Genomic DNA, 21,585 nt, shown 5'->3' on the forward strand with positions numbered 1-21,585 from the left:
AGTTCTTCAGTAGATGTTTGGAGATAGCATAAGAATAGACACTAGTGTCACTCAAATGATGATATATTGAAGCTCCAGTTAAGAAACAAATCTAGAATGTAAGATGGTGCAGCTGTAATGGAAAACAGTATGGAGATCCCTCAAAAAATTAAAAATAGATGTATCATGTGATCCAGCAATTCCACACCTGGTTATTTATCTAAAAGAATTTAAAGTAGAATCTTAAATAGATATCTGTACTCCCATGTTCGTTGAAGCCTTATTCACAATAGCCAAGATCTGAAAACAGCTTAAGTGTCCCTTGATGGATGAATGATAAAGGAAATGTGATATATGTATGCAACAGAATGTTATTCAGCCATGAAAAGGAAAGAAATCCTGCCATTTGCAACAACATAGGTGAAACTTATGCAAAGTGGGTATTATGCAAAGTGAAATAAATCATACAAAAGATAGCAAGTACTACATAATGTTCACTTATATGTAGAATCTAAAAAAGGCTAAACTCATACAAACAGAGAGTAGATTAGCGATTAACAGAGCCAGGAGTTTAGGGAAATGAGATTTTGGTCAAAGGGTACAAACTTCCAGATATAAGAGGAATAAGTTCTGGGAATGTAATGTACAGCGTGGTAACTATTGTCAACAATACTGTTTAGGTATCTGAAAGTTGCTAAGAGAGTAGATTTAAAATATTCTCACCATAACAACAGTAAAAAAATAAAATAGTAATTACGTGAGATGAAGGATGTATTTACTAACCTTTTTGTGGTAACCATCTAGCAATATACAATTGGACTTTAAACAACTGGGGGTTAGGGGCACACACGCCTGAGCATTCAAAAATCCAGGTAGGTTCTTCTCTTGGTAACCACAGGGAATTTGTTCCAAGACCCTCCTTGATGCATGGAAGCTCAAGTCCCAAGTCTGAATCCATGGTTCCACATCCACAAATTCAACCAACTGCAGATCTTGAAGTATTGCATTTTTTGGAAAAAAGATCTGTATATTAGTGGACATGTGCAGTTCAAATACATGCTGTTCAAGGGTCAACTGTGTACATGTATCAAATCATCACATTGTACACCTTAAAATTTACACAGTTATATTTCAATTGTATCTCAATAAACCTGGGGAAAAGAAAGTAAAACTAAATTACAAATAAGGAAATATGGCATATGCATACCATGGAATATTAATCATCTTAAAAAAGAAAAGTTTGCTCATATGCTACATGAATGAACCTTGAGTACATAAGCCAGTTACAGAAGGACAAATACTACATGATTCCACTTATTTGAAGTATCTAAAGTAGTCAGACTCTGGAAGCAGAGAGTAGAACTGTGCGTGGTTGCCAGGGACAAGGGGACGGGAGGTTGGAGAATTGCAGTTCAATGGGCTTAGAGGTTCAGACACAAAAGATGAAACAGTTCTAGGAATCTGCTTGCAACATGTGCACATAGTTAACGATACTGTACTCTGGTAAGAATTTAAAAGGGTCGATTTCATGCTTCATGTTGTGTGTTAATAACAATTTTTTTAAAACCTTGAGAAATTAATGGAAGTGACTTATGTGTTTCAGAAGCTGGTCCCATTTCCAACTCAGAGCTATGTAACTTTAGGAAGGTGAAGAGAAGGCTGAAAAAATGGGAGACCCTAGATACAGAAGCTTGGCTGGTTGCTAACTTTCTCACTGAAAATCATTCCTATTAATATATTAAAACATTAAAAAAAATCTAGAAATTATAAACTCTAGAAACACTGCTATAATCTCCAGAAATTATAGATAATATGAGGTTCTGGAACCCTAAGAATGACCTTTCTCAGACAGTAAACTCTTTATAAACTTTCACTATATATTTATATATATATATATATATATATATATATATATATATATATATTTATACACACACACACACATATATATATATATATATATATTTAAAGAAGATGTTGTGGGTAGGAGTTTATTAATTTATTTATATTTATTTTTATTGTGTTGGGTCTTCGTTTCTGTGCAAGGGCTTTTTCTAGTTGTGGCAAGGGAGGGCCACTCTTCATTGCGTTGCGCGGTCCTCTCACTATCGCAGCCTCTCTTGTTGCGGAGCACAAGCTCCAGACACGCAGGCTCAGTAGCTGTGGCTCACGGGCCCAGTTGCTCCGCAGCATGTGGGATCCTCCCAGACCAGGGCTCGAACCAGTGTCCCCTGCATTAGCAGGCAGATTGTCAACCACTGCACCACCAGGGAAGCCCCCACAATATTTTATATCACAAGAAATACTAAGCATAGGTTTCTGGAATGAAACAACTTAGAAAAGAGTAGGGTATTGGACAAACATTAGCCAAATGAGGTTGACATTGATTTCAGATGAAATTCTTGAACTAATTTTAAAAAAGAAATTATTAGTGAATACCTGAAAGAAAGAACACATACCAGTCAGCTACCGTATGGGTTCACACTGATAGTCATCTCAGACTAATTCAATTTCTTCTTTTAATAGGGTTAGTAGCTTAATTGATCAGGTGATATTAGAGACACTGTAGACAGGGTCTGGATTTCAGCCAGGTATTTGACAAGTCTTCTGACGTCTTCCTTGCTGACAAGATAAAGTGAACTGGATTTAAGAGAGATTTCTGCTTGAAGAAAAGTTATGGTAATGTGTAAATAATTTGAAAACATTAACTAATGACATTTATTTATAACTCTTTAGAAGTCACTACTATGTGCTTTACATACATGCTTTAATATTCTTAACCCTCATAATCTATGAAATATAAATATCCTTCAAGTTAGAAAAATGAGGCAAAGGGAAGTTTAGTACTTTGTATTATACTTAGGTCATGTGGTTTATAACTGGTAAAGCCATAATATAAACCCAGTAAGGTGACTTCAAAATCATACCCTTAACCACTATGTGATAACCACTTGACTTGTTCTGTACTTTTACACAATTTAATTAATTACAGCAATGAAGCTATAGATGACATATTTATCAGTTTTGGCATAACCTGTATCTGAAATATTTTGGATGATATAATAATTAACATTAGAGTTTGCCTCTTTGAATTAGAGCTTTCCATGGCCATGGTAACAAATCCCATAAACTTAATGGCTTAAAACAACTCTAATTTATTAGCTTATAGTTCTGTAGACTTGAAGTCCAACGTGGGTCTCACTGGGCTAAAATTAAGGTGTCAGCAAGGCTACTTTCTTTCTGGAGGCTCTAGGGGAAAATCTGTTTTCTTACCTTTTCCAGCTTCTATAGACTGCCTGCATTCTTTGGTTCATGGCCCCATTACATCTCCAAAGCTAGCAATATTACATTCCTCTGTGCCTATCTTCCATAGTTACATATTCCTGACTCTCTCCGTCTGTCCCCCTAATCCACATTTGTGATTATTACATTGGATTCACCCAAATAATCTAGAATATTCTCCCTATTTTAAGGTCAGCTGATTAACAACCTTAATTCCATCTGCAGACTTAATTCCCTTTACCACGTAACCTAGCAGAGTCATACATCCTGGGTATTAGGAGGATGTAGACATCTCTCTGTTGACCATTGTTCTGTCTAACAGTTCTTCTAATTCATTCTCTATAGAAAGAGTGAAATCTCTAAGGCATATACATCATTTTGTCATTTGGTGAGCATTGTTTTTCCTTCCCACAACCACTTGCATGAGCTTCTTAGTGTAATTTCTAGTTTAAAATATCCTGCTTAAAACCTTTTATTCTCTCTTCATTACTTTATAGATAACGTTCAACCAATTTCATGGCTTATAAAATCGATAATATTCTGGAAGTTGAGAATTATTGAAGCTGGGTGATGAATATATGGCGTATTTACTATATTAGTCTACTTTTGTATATATTTAAATTTTTAATAATAAAAATTTAAAAATAAACTCAGGGATTTTATTAGACTCTATAATAGTCAGTCATATAATGAGAACAATCTATAAGCTGATGCAATACGTACTAAAATAGTAGAATTTTAATGGATAGAACAAGAGAGCAAGTATTCCACAGTATATAATGGATAAACAACCATTGATTTATGATATCCACTTTTGATTACTACAATAGAAAGAAATGTAGAAAAACTGGACCATATTCATAGGAGAGTGGTTAAAATGATACATGGATAGCAACCTACATAAATTTGGTTGAAGAAATACTGACCTTGCTCAAAAAAAAAAAAAAAATGCTGGCATAATGTTATCAAGTATTTAAAGATCATTACGGCAAAACAGAAGTAGGTTTATTTTCCCTGGCCCCTGATAAGATGAATATTTAGCGACTTCCCCGGCAGTCCAGTGGTTAAGACTCCGTGCTTTCACAGCAGGGGGTGTGGGTTTGATCCCTGGTTGGGGAACTAGGATCCCACATGCCAGGCAGCACGGGCAAAAAACCCCAAGAAAATAAAACAAAAAAACACAATATTTAGTAGAACCATGGGAAGAATTATGGAAAGAATTTTGGTTATCTATATAATTTGAGTTATCCAAAGATGAAAGAGCTGTTTTGAATGACAGTGAGTTAGATGACCTCATGAAGAGGATTCAAGCAGTAGTTTGTTCATTGGACTTCAAAAGGTTTGTAGTTCCTTCTAACCTAGACTTAACATTTGGTAATGGATGAAACTTTGACCCTTTTAGTTTGTAATAATCTCTAAAACCATACAACATATTCTACTTGATTTCTCAGTTTTACAGAATAACATTTGTCTATTATAATCACACAAGTTTTTGGACAAGACAAGTGAAATCTCATTGCTTTGAGTCAAACTTACAAATGGCACAGTATGCATCTTACTTGATTGAGGGCAGAGGGATTTATACTGCTGTAAGGACTAAAATACCAATCCCATGAGGGTGCTCATGGGAGGAAAAATCCTATACTTGCCAAATGATATTAGGCCAGAAATTGGTGGAGTCCATATGGAATACACTACCTCCTAACCTGACCTCTACAAACTGGTGAGGTTAGATACCGTGGGTGGGAAATCTATATCCTCCCACATACCTGAGACTTTCCTCCTCAGCTATATTGGTATAACTGTCCCCTTGGCTCCTGCTAGACATACCCTGAGACTCATAGTTTTGGCTTTTTATTTTTCTTGCCAACTCTTCTCATGTACCTTTATGCAATTTAGAGAAAATCTTTTTTTAAGTGACATTTAGTGCTCTACCACTGTGATTTTTCAAAGCAATCTCAGTCTATTGCTAGGAGATGCTTAATGAATGAAAAACATATTTCAGGAATGCCAGTCAAGCATGCATATACATACATATGGTGAATTTTTAAGTTCCTTCCAGCTGTCATAGGACAGTATTACAGGCAAAGAAGATATTTTTCATTTAATAATGTTTAAATTCCTCATTTGTATATAAACTTAATATTTGTCTAAATGTTTGTCAGGTATAATCTCTTTTGATCCCTATAAGTACTGTTAAAAAAGAAAGGTGTCATGAGGAAACTGAGACCTAAGTGTCTTTGCTCAAGGTCACATTGCTGGTTAAAGGTCAGAAGGGCTTTAGAGGTGCAATTACTATAACATACTCATCCCTCTAGACAGGAGGAAAACCAGGCTTTGAACCTTAGACTTCTAATTATAAGTTCAGTGCTCTTTTCACTATGCCATATGACCTTTCCAAGTAAAATGCCTCAGCTTTCCAACATGGTAATTAGCTTTCAGTGTGACTTTGAGGCTTTCAGTGCGACTTCTAGGGGAGAGAGAGAGAGAAAGAGAGAGAGAAATCCCAAGTGAAAAACTTTCGTTAACCCTAGTAAATGAATTTGATTTATTTTTCTTATGGGTCTAATCAGAGTTGGAATTAATTTGAAATGAATAGCTACAGTTTTCTCATCTTTATTTTGCCATATAGAGCTACTTTAAAAAGTACTCAGTGACATTTTAGAGTAAATATGTCAAGCAAATGTAAATGTAATTACACAAGTCATATATGGTGTGAGTCATTTGTAAAGTTCACTAGGAATGAGCTATACTGCACAGAATCCATTTGTCACTTAAGAAAATGAGATCATCTGCTTTTACATATGAAGGAAGAAATTTAACAGTGCATTAAACCCAGTCTAAGACAGAAAATATCTAAATTAACCTTCTCCAATGGTTTGGGTTCAAATAATTTAACCATGAGTATATTCCCTATTAACTCCTTTCCTGACAAAGGCTGGTAGAGAAAATGAATGGAAAATCTGAAGAATATGTATATAACTTTTAATTTTTTGTGTGTTTGAAAGGGAACCTGAATAAAAGACAGATGGATGTCTCTTATGTTTAACCTCTTCATTATTTTATGTCTCTATACTGTACATTTTCATAATATAGAAGTTCTAATTTTCTGTGGGATAATATCCAATTACCAAAACAATGATTTTCTTTATGATATAATTGGCCAGATCAGAGAAAGATAGGTTAAACTTATAATGAACTAAAACAAAGTATTTTTCATTGCTATACAGATGTGTTAAAATCTGAAAATAGTAAAATTTATTTTCTCAGAAAATATGCTCTCTGTGCTACTGTTGCTGTCTGTAATTGGTTTTGAGTATAATTTTTCCAAAAAGTGAAACTATGGAACAATGAGGTACATGCCACCTTTTAGAAAATTATTTCAAAATGTACATTTTGAATTGTTCCTTCTGCCCTGCCACATGCTTTGTAGTTGTAAGTTTCTGGCCTTGTCTGCTACATTTTAAAGAATAAACATCCTAGAGCACAGAATACTGAGAGAGGGTGTGAAGCCATTATCTCAAGAACAAAGTTCAATAAGGTGACTGAGGTGACTACCCACACTTACCCTCTACCCCTAAACTCTAAATTTGGCCTCTTCTCCTCATGATTTTTCTTTGGTCTTGTTGATCCCCTTCATCCTTTACAGAGAGAGCTCTCCTATCTCCTCAATGTTGGAAGACACAGGTTATTTCAATCCCCCATGTTCCTTCTTGCTTCTTTTATCCTTTCATGAGTTACTCCAGCAGACAGTGTTTAGGACCCATGCCCCCCACCAAAAAAAAAAAAATATATATATATATATATATACGTACACACAAACACACATACAAATCTATATGTATGTGTGTGTATATATATAATATATATATATATATTTTAAATTTTACAGTACAGTCCTGGAAGATTGGTTCCAGAATCCCCTGCAGCTACCAAACTCCACAGATGCTCAAGTCCCTTATATAAAATGGCATAGTGTTTGCATATAACCTACGCACATCCTCCCACATACTTTAAATCATCTCTAGATTACTTATAATAGAGAATACAATGTAAATGCTACATAAATAGTTGCTATGTGGCAAATTCAAGTTTTGTTTTTTGCAACTTTCTGGAATTTTTTTTCAAATATTTCTGATCCATGGTTGGTTGAATCCGAAGATGTGGAACCTGCAGATATGGAGGGCAGCCTGTAGTTATATGTCTACATATACTTCCTATGAAAAGATGCCATCTTCCTTTCTTCCCTCCCTCCCTCCCTCCCTCCCTCCCTCCCTTCCTTTCTATCTATCTTTTTTCTAGGTTTTAGCATGTTATATATTTTTATGGTGCAACGTTTCTTTGAGACTCTGAAGTAGTCAATTTGGGAGATTTTCAGCAAATAAAAAGAATTTTTAAAACTACTGGCTTGTTTTTAATGATTAGAATTATAATTTAATGATAAAGCTAGAGGATAATATGGAGCAGTAGTTGAAGATACATTTAATACTTTTCTTGTACTTTGTTTGGTTGTTTTGCCTGTACCTCATATATTTAAGTCGGTTAACTCTTCTCTACTTAATGACATAGGTACTTCCCATTTAACACCAAATTTTTGAAAATCAGTTCTTTCCTGAAGGCTTAAAAGGAAGAGGATTGTCATCTTAAGTGTGGGGACTCCAACGAAAGCTCATCCCAAAAGTTTAATACATATAATCATTTTTTTCCAAGGCAAAACCTCCAAGAAAATCTCTCATTATCTTGTTTATCTCTTTATCTGTCTCTATCTTTTTTATATATATTATCTGTCTCTTTGATCTGGTGTCATGTTAACTTTGAGAGTCCTGGAAATTTCTAATGCCTGAATTTAATAGCAATCTTCAAGCTATGCACTATCACTCAGGTCGAGTAAAGGTGAGCACCGTTGAGGTCCAGCATAGAAAGAAACGCATTTGTAGTTGCCTAGAGGCCTATGTCTTTTTATAGAACTGCTGAAGCCCCGCAAGAGATACAATAGTTTTTAAAGGTCTACTACTATTTATATAGTAGTAAGCCCCTTAAATCAATTTATATCCTCCTGATTTTACTTTCTGGAGCATTTTTTGCACAGTAACATAGCCTACATAATAATTTTGCCTGATTATCAATTATATTTCTAAAGTATATTCAAGAACATTTACTGAGATTTTATTGATTGCATTAGGCTATATTTGCTTCCATAACAAATTCAACAAATATTACCTTAGTGGCAATTATGGAGGAGACTGATCAATGCCTTGGAGGGAGAGGAGAATCAAAACATTATAAAGTATCACTCTCATTTTGCAGGATTTTATAACTTAAATTAAAAGTTGTAAAGAAATTTCTGCAGGAACAATGCAAATCAGTGTAGGTGGGTACTAAATGTGTGGCACAGAGAAGTGCTATGGAAGTTTTAAGGGAAGAGATTATTTATAGGCAGCCAGAGCTGCTTTTGCATATGTCAGGATGGGTTTAAATGGTCCATAGCAACCATTTTCTTTCCCCTTCCCTTCCTTTCCCCTCCCCTCTTTTTCTTTTAAGACTTAAGCTTTGTCTTTTGGATAGGTTGTGATTTCCATCATGGTAAGGATTTTATTGTTTTTGCACATTCTTGATAATCTCTGTTTCCTCAGTGGCCCTCACAGAGCCTGACACATGCAGTGATAACCATGGTTAGGTGAAAGGAAGCCATACACAGTGAAAGCCACCAAAAGCTTGTTACTCTTTTTTCCTTTCCAACCACACACACTGTCAAACTACCTGGATTTTGGAATTTTAGGGAAGAAAGAAGGACCTAATGACAGTTGTTTTTGTTAACTCATCTATGGCCCCCTTTACATATGTTTTAACAATTAGATACCTAGGGCTTTGGTGGATATTATAAATTGGTCATTATTACTCCATTAAAACTCCAAAAGCTAATTTTATGAAAGCAATATAGCTAAAATACCCTAAGATCATGCATCTAATATAATAGCTATATTAGGGTTTTTTTATGCCAAAATCTTCTGACATATTGTTATTTGGGTTCACTAATGTCACTTGGAAATTATTGATTATCTAAATTTTGTTTTTAAATACACTAGAAAAAAATTCACAGAGCCATAAAGTATTTCCCAACATCAACTTGGAAGTGTTTATGGTGATTCTTAAAAAAATTCTATGTATAAAAAAAAATATGGTTAGTTAAGTGAGCACATTTATCATCCAGACACCATGACCTTTATTGTACCTGTAGTTTCTCCATGCTCCTCTGAAGTCTGAGATATTTTTCCACAGGAACAGATACAGAAGGAAGCCAAGACAGCATTTAAAATCACTAAATGAACATTAAAACCCTTGGGTTGCATCTCATCTAGATGCTCATTAACCTTTTTGTGATAGATTATTTGGTTTTCTAATATATAGAATGGGCAACAGAAAAGTCAACTGCTTGATTGCCAGCAAGCTTCAATGTTGTGTTGTGTGTGTGTGTGTCTGTGTGTGTGCATTCACATATGAAAGAAAGAGAAAAAGCAAAAGAGAACAAGAGTATGAGGGCTTTGGAAATAAAAAATTAGCATGATTTCACCAGAGTGAACATACATGCTGCCAGAGTAATAAAATTAATGAGTCTCAAGCATTGTTAGCCTCTATTTTTCAGAGAGACTCAAAAAACATATTTTGTGAGGTTCACTTCCTAAGAATTTTCTTATTACTGAAATAAGTAAGAAGTAGGCATCTTGCATTTACCTTACCAGAAAAAAAAAAAAAAAAAGTGCTGGTTTCAGAGCATTTATATATATATATATATATATATATATATATATATATATATATATATATGTCCATATATATTCTGAATATATATGGACATTTATTCAGATATATGTCCATATATTTTGTAAAATCATTGCATTATATATATATATATGTATATATATAAAATCAGCAGTTTAAGAATCTCAAAAGTTATGTCTATTTCTAAATGCCATCAGATATCAAAAGCAAAGGAGAAAACTATAAAAAAAAACTTTAAAAAATCCTACTGCTTATTTTATATATTGGTCTTGTTATTTTGTTTCTAAAGAGAATGCATAAAATTAGAACAGAACATTTTGCTTTTTATCCCTTTTAAACATTTTAAAAACCTTACATCTAATTCCCTGGAATGTCTTAATTCACTATTCATCTCACAGTTTTCTTAAATAATGACTCTCACCTAAAGTCTACACAAATCCCTGGCTAGGTGTGTGAGTGAAGGTGTTGTCCACATGAGACCTATATGCTTCCTTCTGCTAAATCCTTATCAAAATAAAAATAGGGTTTAGTGACTAACATTTTTGCCATAGTGATTATAATTCTAGTGTAATAGACAGCAGAGGGTAGAGGTCTGTTTTCTTCAGACTGCTTGTTCACTGAATAAGAGAATCTAAACTGTTTAAAATAAAACAGATGCTCTGAAAATTATCGGGCTTGTATTTAATTTATGCAGTTTTCCCATTAATAGCATTATCTATTTAACACATCCACTACACATTCTCAGCATTAATTTAGACAGAAAAAATGTAACAGCTTCAAAAGGAAATCTTCCATTAAATTAAGGATATTAACTTTAATGGATGTCCCAAATAGACATGGAAATTAACAGGATGAAAAAACAAGTTGATTAAAAGTGGTCCCATTATAATTTGTTATGCCACATAGAATGAAAATATTAAGACAGAATTCACTAAAAAAACATAGTGCCATGGAGAGCTGTCAAATCATAGAATCTTATGTAAAAATATGGCTTTCTACTGTTATAAATAAATGTATATCTTGCAAAAAAAATATTTGGTATTTACAAGGCTCACTTTGTTTTGATGGTCAAGGAGTTGGAAGTGGTGATCAACATGCTCGTTTAATGACCTCTTTTCAAAGAAACTCTGTACCTTCTCAGGGCAGGCAGGGTGAATTGCTACTTCTTTCCCTTCCCCCTTTCTCCTCTTTCTGCATCCCACAGTTCACAAATAGCTACTATTATGTTCATTAGATTGCTTGAATTCCCTTTTCATTCTTTTGGACCTTAAAATCTTTCAATTTTTCGATCCTATTAAAGTATCAATATACCTGAGTCATCATGGAACAAACAGGTCAATAAAAGTCCCAGGCAGTAAGGATTATGCAGCTGGGTGGAGGGGGGGGGCAAGGAATGGGGTGGGGGGAGGAAAAATCAAACACCAATGAGAACAGGCACAATATAGGACGTGGGGTGGAGAAAGGGGTTTAATAGGGTGAAAGGGAAGGTGAGTGGGGACAAACTATTCCTTCTTTACTATGTTAAGTCTAGTTTAGAAATTTAACTTATAACCTTTTTTCATCCACTGATTCATCTGTTCAAACTGATTTATTGTATGCTTATAATCACACTGGCCTTGTGGAGGCACTGCAAGTATAAATATAAGAGAGTCCCAGTTCAGTCTAATGTATAAGGGACTATAAATGTAAATTATTATACTGTAATGAATTTTAAATTATTCATTTACAGTATACTTACTGAGGGTCTTCCCCACGCAGGGTAGGAACTTAGAAAAGGAGGGTGGGAATGGTGTCAGAAATGTAAATGGTCAACTACCAATGAGGAAGAAGAATAACATGGGTTATGAAATGCAGATCCTTGATAGGCTCCTGAAAAGAAGCAGACATTTCTTCCAGAAAATGTCCTAGTAAATTTTAATTCCACAGAGTCTTTTATCGTACGTTTATTACTACACCAAACTAGAATCATCTTTTTCATTGAAAAAGACATTTGGAGGACAACAAAGCAAGAGTGACCTTATTTTCATGCCAGTCATCATGGGTAGACCTCGGTCTAAATAATATCCTTTTTGGGCTTGAAGAAAATGCAAAAGGATGCAATTTCACAACCTTCCTTGGCAAACTGAGAGCAAGACCTATTACCTTTTCTATCTTTTTCTTCCAATTAAGCCCTAACTTTTCAATTTTCTAGGTCATTTTTCTAAGCTGTCCCTTTCTTTCTTAAAATCAGTGACACAAATACATAACTTATTAAGATAGAAGATTTTACTTTTGCCCAAGCCTCTGCAGAGGGATGCGGATGAACAACTACTGCCTGATCATTCAATCTAGACATTTGCCCCAGTTCAGATCTTAAATCATCCTCCACTTTAGTGCATGCCTGTGGCCAGATGACCATAACTTCTATGTCTCTCAACAATCACAGGTAGGAAAGACACAGCTAAATGGGTGTTGAAAGCATGGTCTTTCTTGAAGCCCCATGTTACTTAGTAACCAAGCAAAAAATTCAGAATTTAAGGAACCAGGGTTTCAGGAATTTAGTTCAAGCTTTTTCCAATATATCGCTGTTCCTGAAGATAAAACAGTTAACTATTCAATCTTTTATTGTTTGATTTTTGTTAAACGTTATACAAAATTTTATATAAAAGAGGTGGAAAACAAGTGCAGGTTGAATAAAATGTCTTGTGCTTTGAAAGAAAAAGAAATTAAGGGGAAAAAATAAGCTTAACAAAGGTCCTTGTTTACAAGTGAGCTCTGTATAATCATATGCTGTATAACCAAGCACTTTTTTCTCTCATTAAGTGATTATCAGCAATTGGTATATTTGAATTTCATTTATATTTGTAAATGGTACTGACTTAGAATGTCTAACAGACACTTTGATTCAGTAAGTCTTATATAATGACATATAATCTATTGTCTTACTTAGATCAGTGAATGCTTGTCATTAACAATGCAGTGTGCTAATTGGCTTCATTTACCTTATTGTTTCACCACTACTTCATCTCTATGTTTATCATATTCACAGTAAGCTGGTAATATTTATTGAGCTTCTTTTATGTGCCACCATTCTTGATAAATTATGAGTCAATCTAATTAGATCCAGGACCTCCTGTTTTGCAAAGTCTAGATAGACATTTAATCAACTAATCACACAAATATATAATAACACATTTTAATAGTTGGTTTGAATGATAAATGCAGGAAGATGTGAGAGCTTATTACAAGAAAATCTAACCTAGATGTAGGGGAAGATGAAGCATCAGGAAAAGTGCCCCAGAAGAAATAAAACTTGAGCTGAAATATGGAAAACAAGTAAAAAGCAAGGAAACAGGAGGAGGGAAATAATTGCAAATGAAGAAATCAGCATATGGAAAAGTTTAGTGGATCTCAAGCTTTAGAGTGCATCAGAATTACCTGGAGAGCTTATTAAAACACACAGTTCTGAGCCCCATCCTAGAGCTTATGATTCAGTAGGCCTGGGATAGTGTCCAAGAATTTACACCAAGCACATTTCTAACAAGTTCTCAGATGCTGCTGCTGTTGCTGGTCTGGAGAATGTGCTTTGAGAACCACTGGATTAGAGAAATTGAAGGAAGATCATTATGGCTAGTCCACTGTGACTACGGAACAAGGGATTGAGGAGACAGAAATGTAGGGAGAAGACAGATGATTTAAGGCTTTATAAAATGTTTTTCATAGTTTTAAGAGCAATTGGTATTTTTTTTTTTTTTTTTTTTTTTTTTTGCGGTACGCGGGCCTCTCACTGTTGTGGCCCCTCCCGTTGCGGAGCACAGGCTCTGGACGCGCAGGCTCAGTGGCTCACGGGCCCAGCAGCTCCGCGGCATGTGGGATCTTCCCGGACCGGGGCATGAACCCGTGTCCCCTGCATCGGCAGGCGGACTCTCAACAACTGCACCACCAGGGAAGCCCACCTTAGTGGATTTTAAGCAAGTAACTGATTTGATCACATTTGTCTGTTAAAAATATCACTGGGTTTATACTGTACAGAAAGAATTGGAAAGGTAGTGGGAAGGATACGTTGTAGAAGAGAAGTTAGGAGCTTATTCTGGGAGTTCAGAGGAGAGCAATGGCAGGGTGACAGGTGTGACAATGCAGAGACTGAGAGAGATACAAGAGATATATAGGAGGGAAAATCAATAAGACATGGAAATAAGAAATAAGAAAATAAGACAATCAATATAAGAGTATTGGAGAGGGATGAGTCAAGATGACTCCAAGAATTCTGCCTTCTAATACCTGGATGGTCCTTTATGGTACCATCCAGGGAAAAAGATTCCTGGAAGAGGGCCAGGTTGGAGGTGGAGGTGATGAAAGGAATACTAGAATTAGGATACTGAGGGGTTTTTTTTGTTTGTTTGTTTTATTAGAAATGTAAAATGGGCATTTGGATATCTTTTGACATGGAGCTCAGATGAAAAGTATGTGCCCAAAATACAAATTTGAAAGTCAATTGACCTATTGATGGATTTGAAGTTTTGTGTATGGATCAAATCACCTAAGATTAAGGAATACAGTGAGAACATGAAAAGGCCTAGAACTGAGTTTAAGGAAATAAAACTTGACAGAAAAAAAGAAAAAAAGAAAAGAGCTGATAAAGAAAGTTGAGAGGTTGTAGGAGGAAAAACAATAAAATTGCTACTTCAGATGCCTAATCATTTTCATATGAACTTTACCAGGACTGACCAGGGCAAACTGGAATATGTTGTCTCTCTACATTAGTGATATGTTAGATCTTCTGGATTAATGTTTTAAGTTTTCTGCCCTTTTATTTTCAATCATTTCTGGGGAATTTCTTTGAGAGTAATTAAAGCACTGAAAAGCTTATTGGAAGATTTATATGGAGACAATTGTTTCCTGGTGGTTTTACTGTACAGAGATCTTGAGGAAAACAGGGTATGACATTTGGTGTGGGGAACCATCCTTTCACCAAATACCATTCCTTTAATGGTTTTGCTTGTTTGTTTTCTCTGGATAGTGCTTTCCTGAACAATCTTCAAGTCTCCAACCTATTTTCAGAGAGTAGGTTGAGAGAAGAGAGAGAAGTCTCTGAGTTCAGCATGTCAACTTACCCCATGTTTCAGCCTGATGCCTTCTCCCTGTACTTGACTGGGTCTGGTGTCCTCCACATTCAGAGCCTCTGTAGCTCTATTGATCTGTAAAACTGTCCCTTCACTTCCTGCTGTCAGAAGAACTAGGCCTTTCAAACATAATTTTAGTCTCCCACTATCCACTATAATTCCGCTGGACCCTCTCCAGAGATGGGTAGGACAAATCAACATTTTTCTTATCAGAATGCCCTCTGTAGACCCTTGGAGTGTCATTTCCTCCACTCTACTAAATTATTTACAACTCCTTTATCATCTTTATTGTCCAAAAATCTATTGGAATATTTTGGTCTTAATGTCTGCTTACATTTTGACATTTAAATCTTATTCCATTTGAAATTAATTTTGGAATACAACATTAGGTAAGATTCCTCATTTTCTTTTTTTTTCTTTTCTTTTTTTTTTTTTTTTTTGCGGTACGCAGGCCTCTCACTGTTGCGTTACGGCCTCTCCTGCGGTGGAGCACAGGCTCCGGACGCACGGGCCCAGCCGCTCCGCAGCCTGTGGGGTCTTCCCAGACCGGGGCACGAACCCGTGTCCCCTGCATCAGCAGGCAGACTCTCAACCACTATGCCACCAGGGAAGCCCTTCATTTTCTTTCTGCTAAAATAATCATTTGTTCTAATATAATATATTTAATTATACATTATTTTCTTATCATTTTGTGATTCTAAGTTTTTATAGACTAAAGATTTATCTTCACTTCTTTGGGTCTGAAAAGCCTTTCCTCAAGGTTCCACATGCATTAAATGAAATGTAATTATATATAAAACCATGCAGCACATTGATTTGAACATGTTACTAAAGATATTGCTGTACTGTTTCCTTCTCAAATATGGTAATTAGAGTAGTTAAAATACAACTTTATAAATATGCTGAGTGAGTAGAAAGTAGAGGAAAGCTTTACATCTTATATCATTGTTTCATTTGTTCTCTGTTGTATTAAGCAGAACCTCTCTTTTTTCCTTTTCTTAACATATTATGATGACATGACTTCCCATTTGATTTTAAGGCTTTCTAAACTTATAAAAGCCTTTCACTGTGACTTCTCTTGGTGAATGGCTCATTATATTTTCCTGTTGTTTTACCATCTTTGAAAACAAATAAAAATGACACTTCTAAACACTCCACTAAAACAAATTAGATTTATTCTGAAGAGTTCAGTGAACAGCATTTTGAATGAGATCCATAATGGGTTTTTAATTAAATGAATATAGTCATTTTACAGAGGCAGTTCTCATTAGCAGAGCAGTATTAAGATGACCGTTTCATTCTAATTGCGCTGTGTGTTTATATAAGGGGTCTTATTTTAGGGTTGGTTTGAATAGATTTATATCTACTCATGTCTGGATGCCTAGTGCACATTTGAAAGATAAATATTATTGCTTTCCCAAAGACAGTAGTCAAATAGTCTCAATAAAAACAAAACATTTTTCCCAGTAATTTGCTGTTATTTTATTGTATTGGGTAATAGAGAAATTATATTTTATATATTGTCTTTTATTAAACCCTTGGCTTTCATTTTATTTCTTTACCTTCAGTTATGTGTCTTCAAAATATTTATCCTAAAAATTCATATGTTGAAACATGAATCCCCAGTGTGGCTGAATTTTGCAATGGGCCTATAAGGATATAATTAAGATTAAATGAAGCCATAAGGGTGGACTGATCTGATATAGTTAGGGTCCTTATTAGAAGAGACACCAGAGAGCTCGCTCACTCTCTTTTTCTCCACATGAATGGACTGAGGTAAGGCTGTGGGAGGGAAAGGCTGTGATCTACAAGCCAGGAAGAGAGTCCTCATCAACCATATAGGCATTCTGACCTCAGACTTCCAACCTTCAGAACTATGAGAAAATTAATTTTTGTTGTGTAAGCTACCTAGTCTGGTATTTTTATGGCAGCCTGAGCAGATTAATATACCTCCCTTTATGTAATTCTAAAATGTTAATATTCTGAGTTGCTATCAGAGTAGGTATGTAAGTATTATGATGAAATTTCATAGAAAAATGTTAAAGAAGCATGAGCTTAACATATCTTTCTACAAGTTAGAACCTTCATTACCTGAAGGTCTTCCTTTGTATAGATACCATTAAGACAAAGTACCAAGAAATATTGGAACATTCTATAAGTAGAGCATGAGATTCCAGGAAGAATTATCTAAGTCTAAAAATGTGTATGCAAGGGACTTCCTTCTTTAGGGTACAGTATAAAATGGTAGAGTAAGGAATAAGTTTATAGTGAGGAAAACCTAACAAACAGTACTTCAGTCAGGTAATTAAGGATGAAATCATCAGTGATAAGTCATTTTAATAGTAGGTACTCTTGGTGTGATGTGATATTCCTGCCCAAAATCCATAACTACAGTCTGTGAGAAAAATATCAAACAAATTCAAATTGAAAGATAGTCTACAGAATACCTGATGAGTACTCCTCAAAACTACAAAGGTCCTCAAAAGCAAGGAAAGTCTGAGAAACTGTCACAGTCTAGCAGAGTCTAAGGAGACATGAAAAATAAATGACTTTGTATTCTAGATGGGATTATGGAACAAGAAAAAGGATATTAGGTAAAACCTAAAGAAATGCAAATAAAGTAAGAACTTTAATTAATAATAATGTTTATTTAGTGATTGTTTATTAGTTATGACAAATGTACCATACTAATGTAAGATGTTAACAATCAGGGAAATTGGGTAAGGGGTATATGGGAACTCTGAACAATACTGAAGCTTTTCAGTAAATCTGAAAGCCCTTGAAAAAAAAAGTTTATTTTAAAACTGTAAGTATATGAAAGGGTTGTTAGTTTTTTTACTTGTTTTTACCCAAAGTCAGTAAGACCCAATAAGACCCAGGATAGAGAGCCTTCTCTCTCCAAGGCTCAGTAATCCTAATACTGTTTGGAATCCTTCACAGACTCATTTATCCACTTTGCATCATAGGATCCTGTACCAGGCACCATGTGTATTAATCAGGAGAGTCTGGACTTGGATATTTTTAAAAGTGGATTAAAGTAATCCAGCTTTATTTCTTTCTCGTGTTTCAATTCCAGTTTGGCACACCAAGGGGATCTGCTTAATCAGGGACCAAGGTTAAAGGGAACTTTGTATACCAACTTAAACAAGATTTCCAGGTTCACCAGAACAAGGAAGGGTATCCTGTATATCTACTTTTTACTGCCTTAGTCCAGAAATGATGCCTGTTACTTTTCCTCACAGTCCATTGATTAGAATTTTTCATATGGCAGTTGCCAGCTGCAAGGAGATTGGGAAATGCATGGAACAACTGGAATATTTGGTTAGCAGTAAATTTACCACTCATTCCTATTTCCTCATTCTTTACCATTCCTTGCTTACTTTTATCCAATTTCTTTTCTTTTTTAAATTAGTACTTCCAAAATATTTGGGAACTCTTTTTATGAAACTGCTTAAAATTCAATACTCACAGTACTCTCAGTTCATTCTCTAGTGAAACTGGGAACCCCAATTAGCTGCCAGTTTTCCACCATCTCCTATAGACTAAACACAAAACTCATGCTTCCTCCAATTTGTGCTTGTTTAATACTTACCAATGGAAGTAAGAAGAAACATGGAATGAGTATATGTGTGAATATAGGAGATGATTATTTTAAAGTTATTGCCTAGTGATAGGGAAAAGTACAAATTACTCTATGGTTCATGTCCTGAAATCCTTAGTCTAAGATTGTCTCCAATTCCAGTATCAAAAATTAGTATGAGTTCCCCAAGTGCATTTTTATCAGGTTTGGTGAGACTTTATTTTCATAAGGAAATTGTCTTCTTGCCTTCTAAATTGGATAATTATAATTCTAAAAATCCACTCAGAAATGTAAATGCCCAATCGCCTATGAAAATGTTATGCTTTGACTTGCATTTATTGCATCTGTGTTTACGAGTTTAGTTGAATTAATTTTGCATCTTGGTACAAGCTCAGTTTGTATTTTCCTTTCTTAATAGCATCAAGAACTGAATAACAAATTAGAATCTACTTTATAATGTGGTAGTTAATGACTAATAGAAAAACATTTTGGCAAATTTTGGCAAGAAATGGTTTGATATCTAAATGCTGCTATCTATTTGTGTAGTGTTGTGTTATGAATCACAATTATCCTGTAGAAATTCACTTCGGTAGAATATTATTCTGACACCTAATATACAGATAACACTGCACTCTACACTGAAAACAACACTTCAACTAACCAAACACACACACACATACACACACACACACACACACACACACTTTCTTGGCAATTCTAATCTCTTTTAATGATAGGTCAAGAGTTAGGGAAAATCTAATGTAGGAAACCTGGAGGGAACTTTCATATTCACTTGTGCTCTGTTCATGTTTTTGATCTCTTCAACCTCTTCTGTGCAATTTCAGATGAGCATATTCTTTACCTCCATAACCTGTGCTGTGACCCATAACTTTGTAAAGCTGAATAGAAATTTACTTCTCTGTTAAAAATCAGACTGTTTCCCAATTCTCTTCATACAGAATTTTCTCCTGTTAGTACCAAAAGAAACCCTATGATCTATTAGGCTGATCTTCTTTTAATTCACATCTTAAACCTCCTGACACTCAGCTTTTGCTTGCTTCACCACTCTCCAAATAGAATGCCCTCTCCTTTCCTTTCTGTGTTTCTCCTTCAATTCACAATAATTAACTGAAGAGTTATGACTCTGTTTTGACCTACAAAGGCTCTTGAAGTGGGCTGTTCTATTGAACTTCTTTGTTCATCAAACCCGTAGGTGTTATACATGGAAGGGATGAAAAGTCAACTGACTACATTAACTTCAAATAAATTATTTCCTCTCAGTCTTGCAAATGCTGTGAAACATGTATTAAAACTTGCTACATGTTGGACACTCAGCATATCATATGCATTGTCTCAATACTCATCTCTTTTTAAGAGCAATATTAATCCTGACTACTTTACAAGTATCTGAGATACGTTTTTGAGAGGTTAAATAATTCACTCAGTGTCACACAGCTAGATAATGTGAGAGCCAAGATTTTCATCTAAGCTTATTTTATTCCTAAACCCATATCCTTGGCTCCTGACATATTCTGTCACATATTGAGGACTAACACTTTAGAGGACATTACCTTCTTTTTAAAAATTTTGTTTGTTTTTGGACTTTCTAATTAGTGCCAAATACCTCTGTGTTAATTTCTGGTCAATAACGCACAAATTTAGTTATAGTAATTTTATTATATATTTTGATGTCTTTCTAGTACAAGTTCATCTTCCCTGCTCCTCCAGGCCTCCTCCAAATCCCTGCTGCCACACGTTAGTTTCTTTTTTTTTTTTTTTTGCTGCCCCAAATCTTCTTGAGAATGTTGCTTATATTAATCTTCTAGGCAAACCTTAAGAGAATTTGGTCTTATTCCAACAAAAACCCACTGAGATTTTTATTTGAGCTGTGGAAATTATATATTAAAAATGAGGGTAGTGGGGACATGCAACCATCGATTTGCTCTATATTCAAATGTTTTAATCGTTTTCCTTAATACTGTATAAACAAAGATTTAATAGTAACACAAAAGTTTACTAGTTTACTAACTCAATGCCCTGTATTTATTTTATTTAATTATTTTTGGTCAATTTTTTTTTGTTGTTGCTATTCTCTTATTTTCAAACAATTATAGAGTAAGAGAAAGTTGCAAAGATAGCACAGATATTTTTCAGATACCATTCATTCAATTTCCCCCATAGATTATATATTATACAGCTACAGCACAATAGCAAAATCAGGAAAATGATAGCACCGTAAAATGTGAATATAGTTCTGTCATTTTATCACATATGAATATTCATGAAAGCACCACTGCAATACACAATCAAGATACAGAACTACTTCATTACCATAAAGATCTCCATTGTGCTACCTCTTTATGGTCATACCCAAATCCCTTACTATACTTAAACTCTGGCAAGCATTAATCAGTTTTCCATCTTTATAAGTTTGTCATTTTAAAAATGTTACAAAATGGAAACAGACAGCATGTGACCCTTAGAGATTAGCTTTTTTCACTCAGCACCTTGCTGTTGAGAACTATCCATGTTGCTGCATAAATAGATGTTTTGTTCCTTTTTATTGATTAATAGTACTCCTTGATATGGAGACACTACACTTGTTTAACATTTCCTGTTTAAAAGTGACACTTTTATTGCTTTTGGTTTCCGGCTATTGTAAATAAAATTGCTGTGAAAAATCAGGTATAGGTTTTTGTGTGGATAGAAGTTTTTATTTCTCTGGGATATATTCCCAGAAGTACAATTGATCTGTTGTATGGTAATGTATAGTTTAGTTTTCAAAGAAATTGCCCAGCTGTTTTATTATAGTGACTCTGCCATTGTACCTTCCCATCAGCAATGTGTAAGAGATTGAATTTC

At 34.8% G+C, this 21,585-nt stretch overlaps 1 protein-coding gene across 1 annotated transcript in view; it reads left to right on the forward strand.

Moving 5' to 3' along the window:
• The window catches only part of LRRTM4 (leucine rich repeat transmembrane neuronal 4), an 872,383-nt gene that overhangs the window by 268,779 nt on the left and 582,019 nt on the right, over nucleotides 1-21,585 (forward strand). The window lies entirely within an intron of this gene.

Source organism: Phocoena phocoena, chromosome 14, assembly GCF_963924675.1.
Source record: "Phocoena phocoena chromosome 14, mPhoPho1.1, whole genome shotgun sequence".
NCBI lineage: Eukaryota > Metazoa > Chordata > Mammalia > Artiodactyla > Phocoenidae > Phocoena > Phocoena phocoena.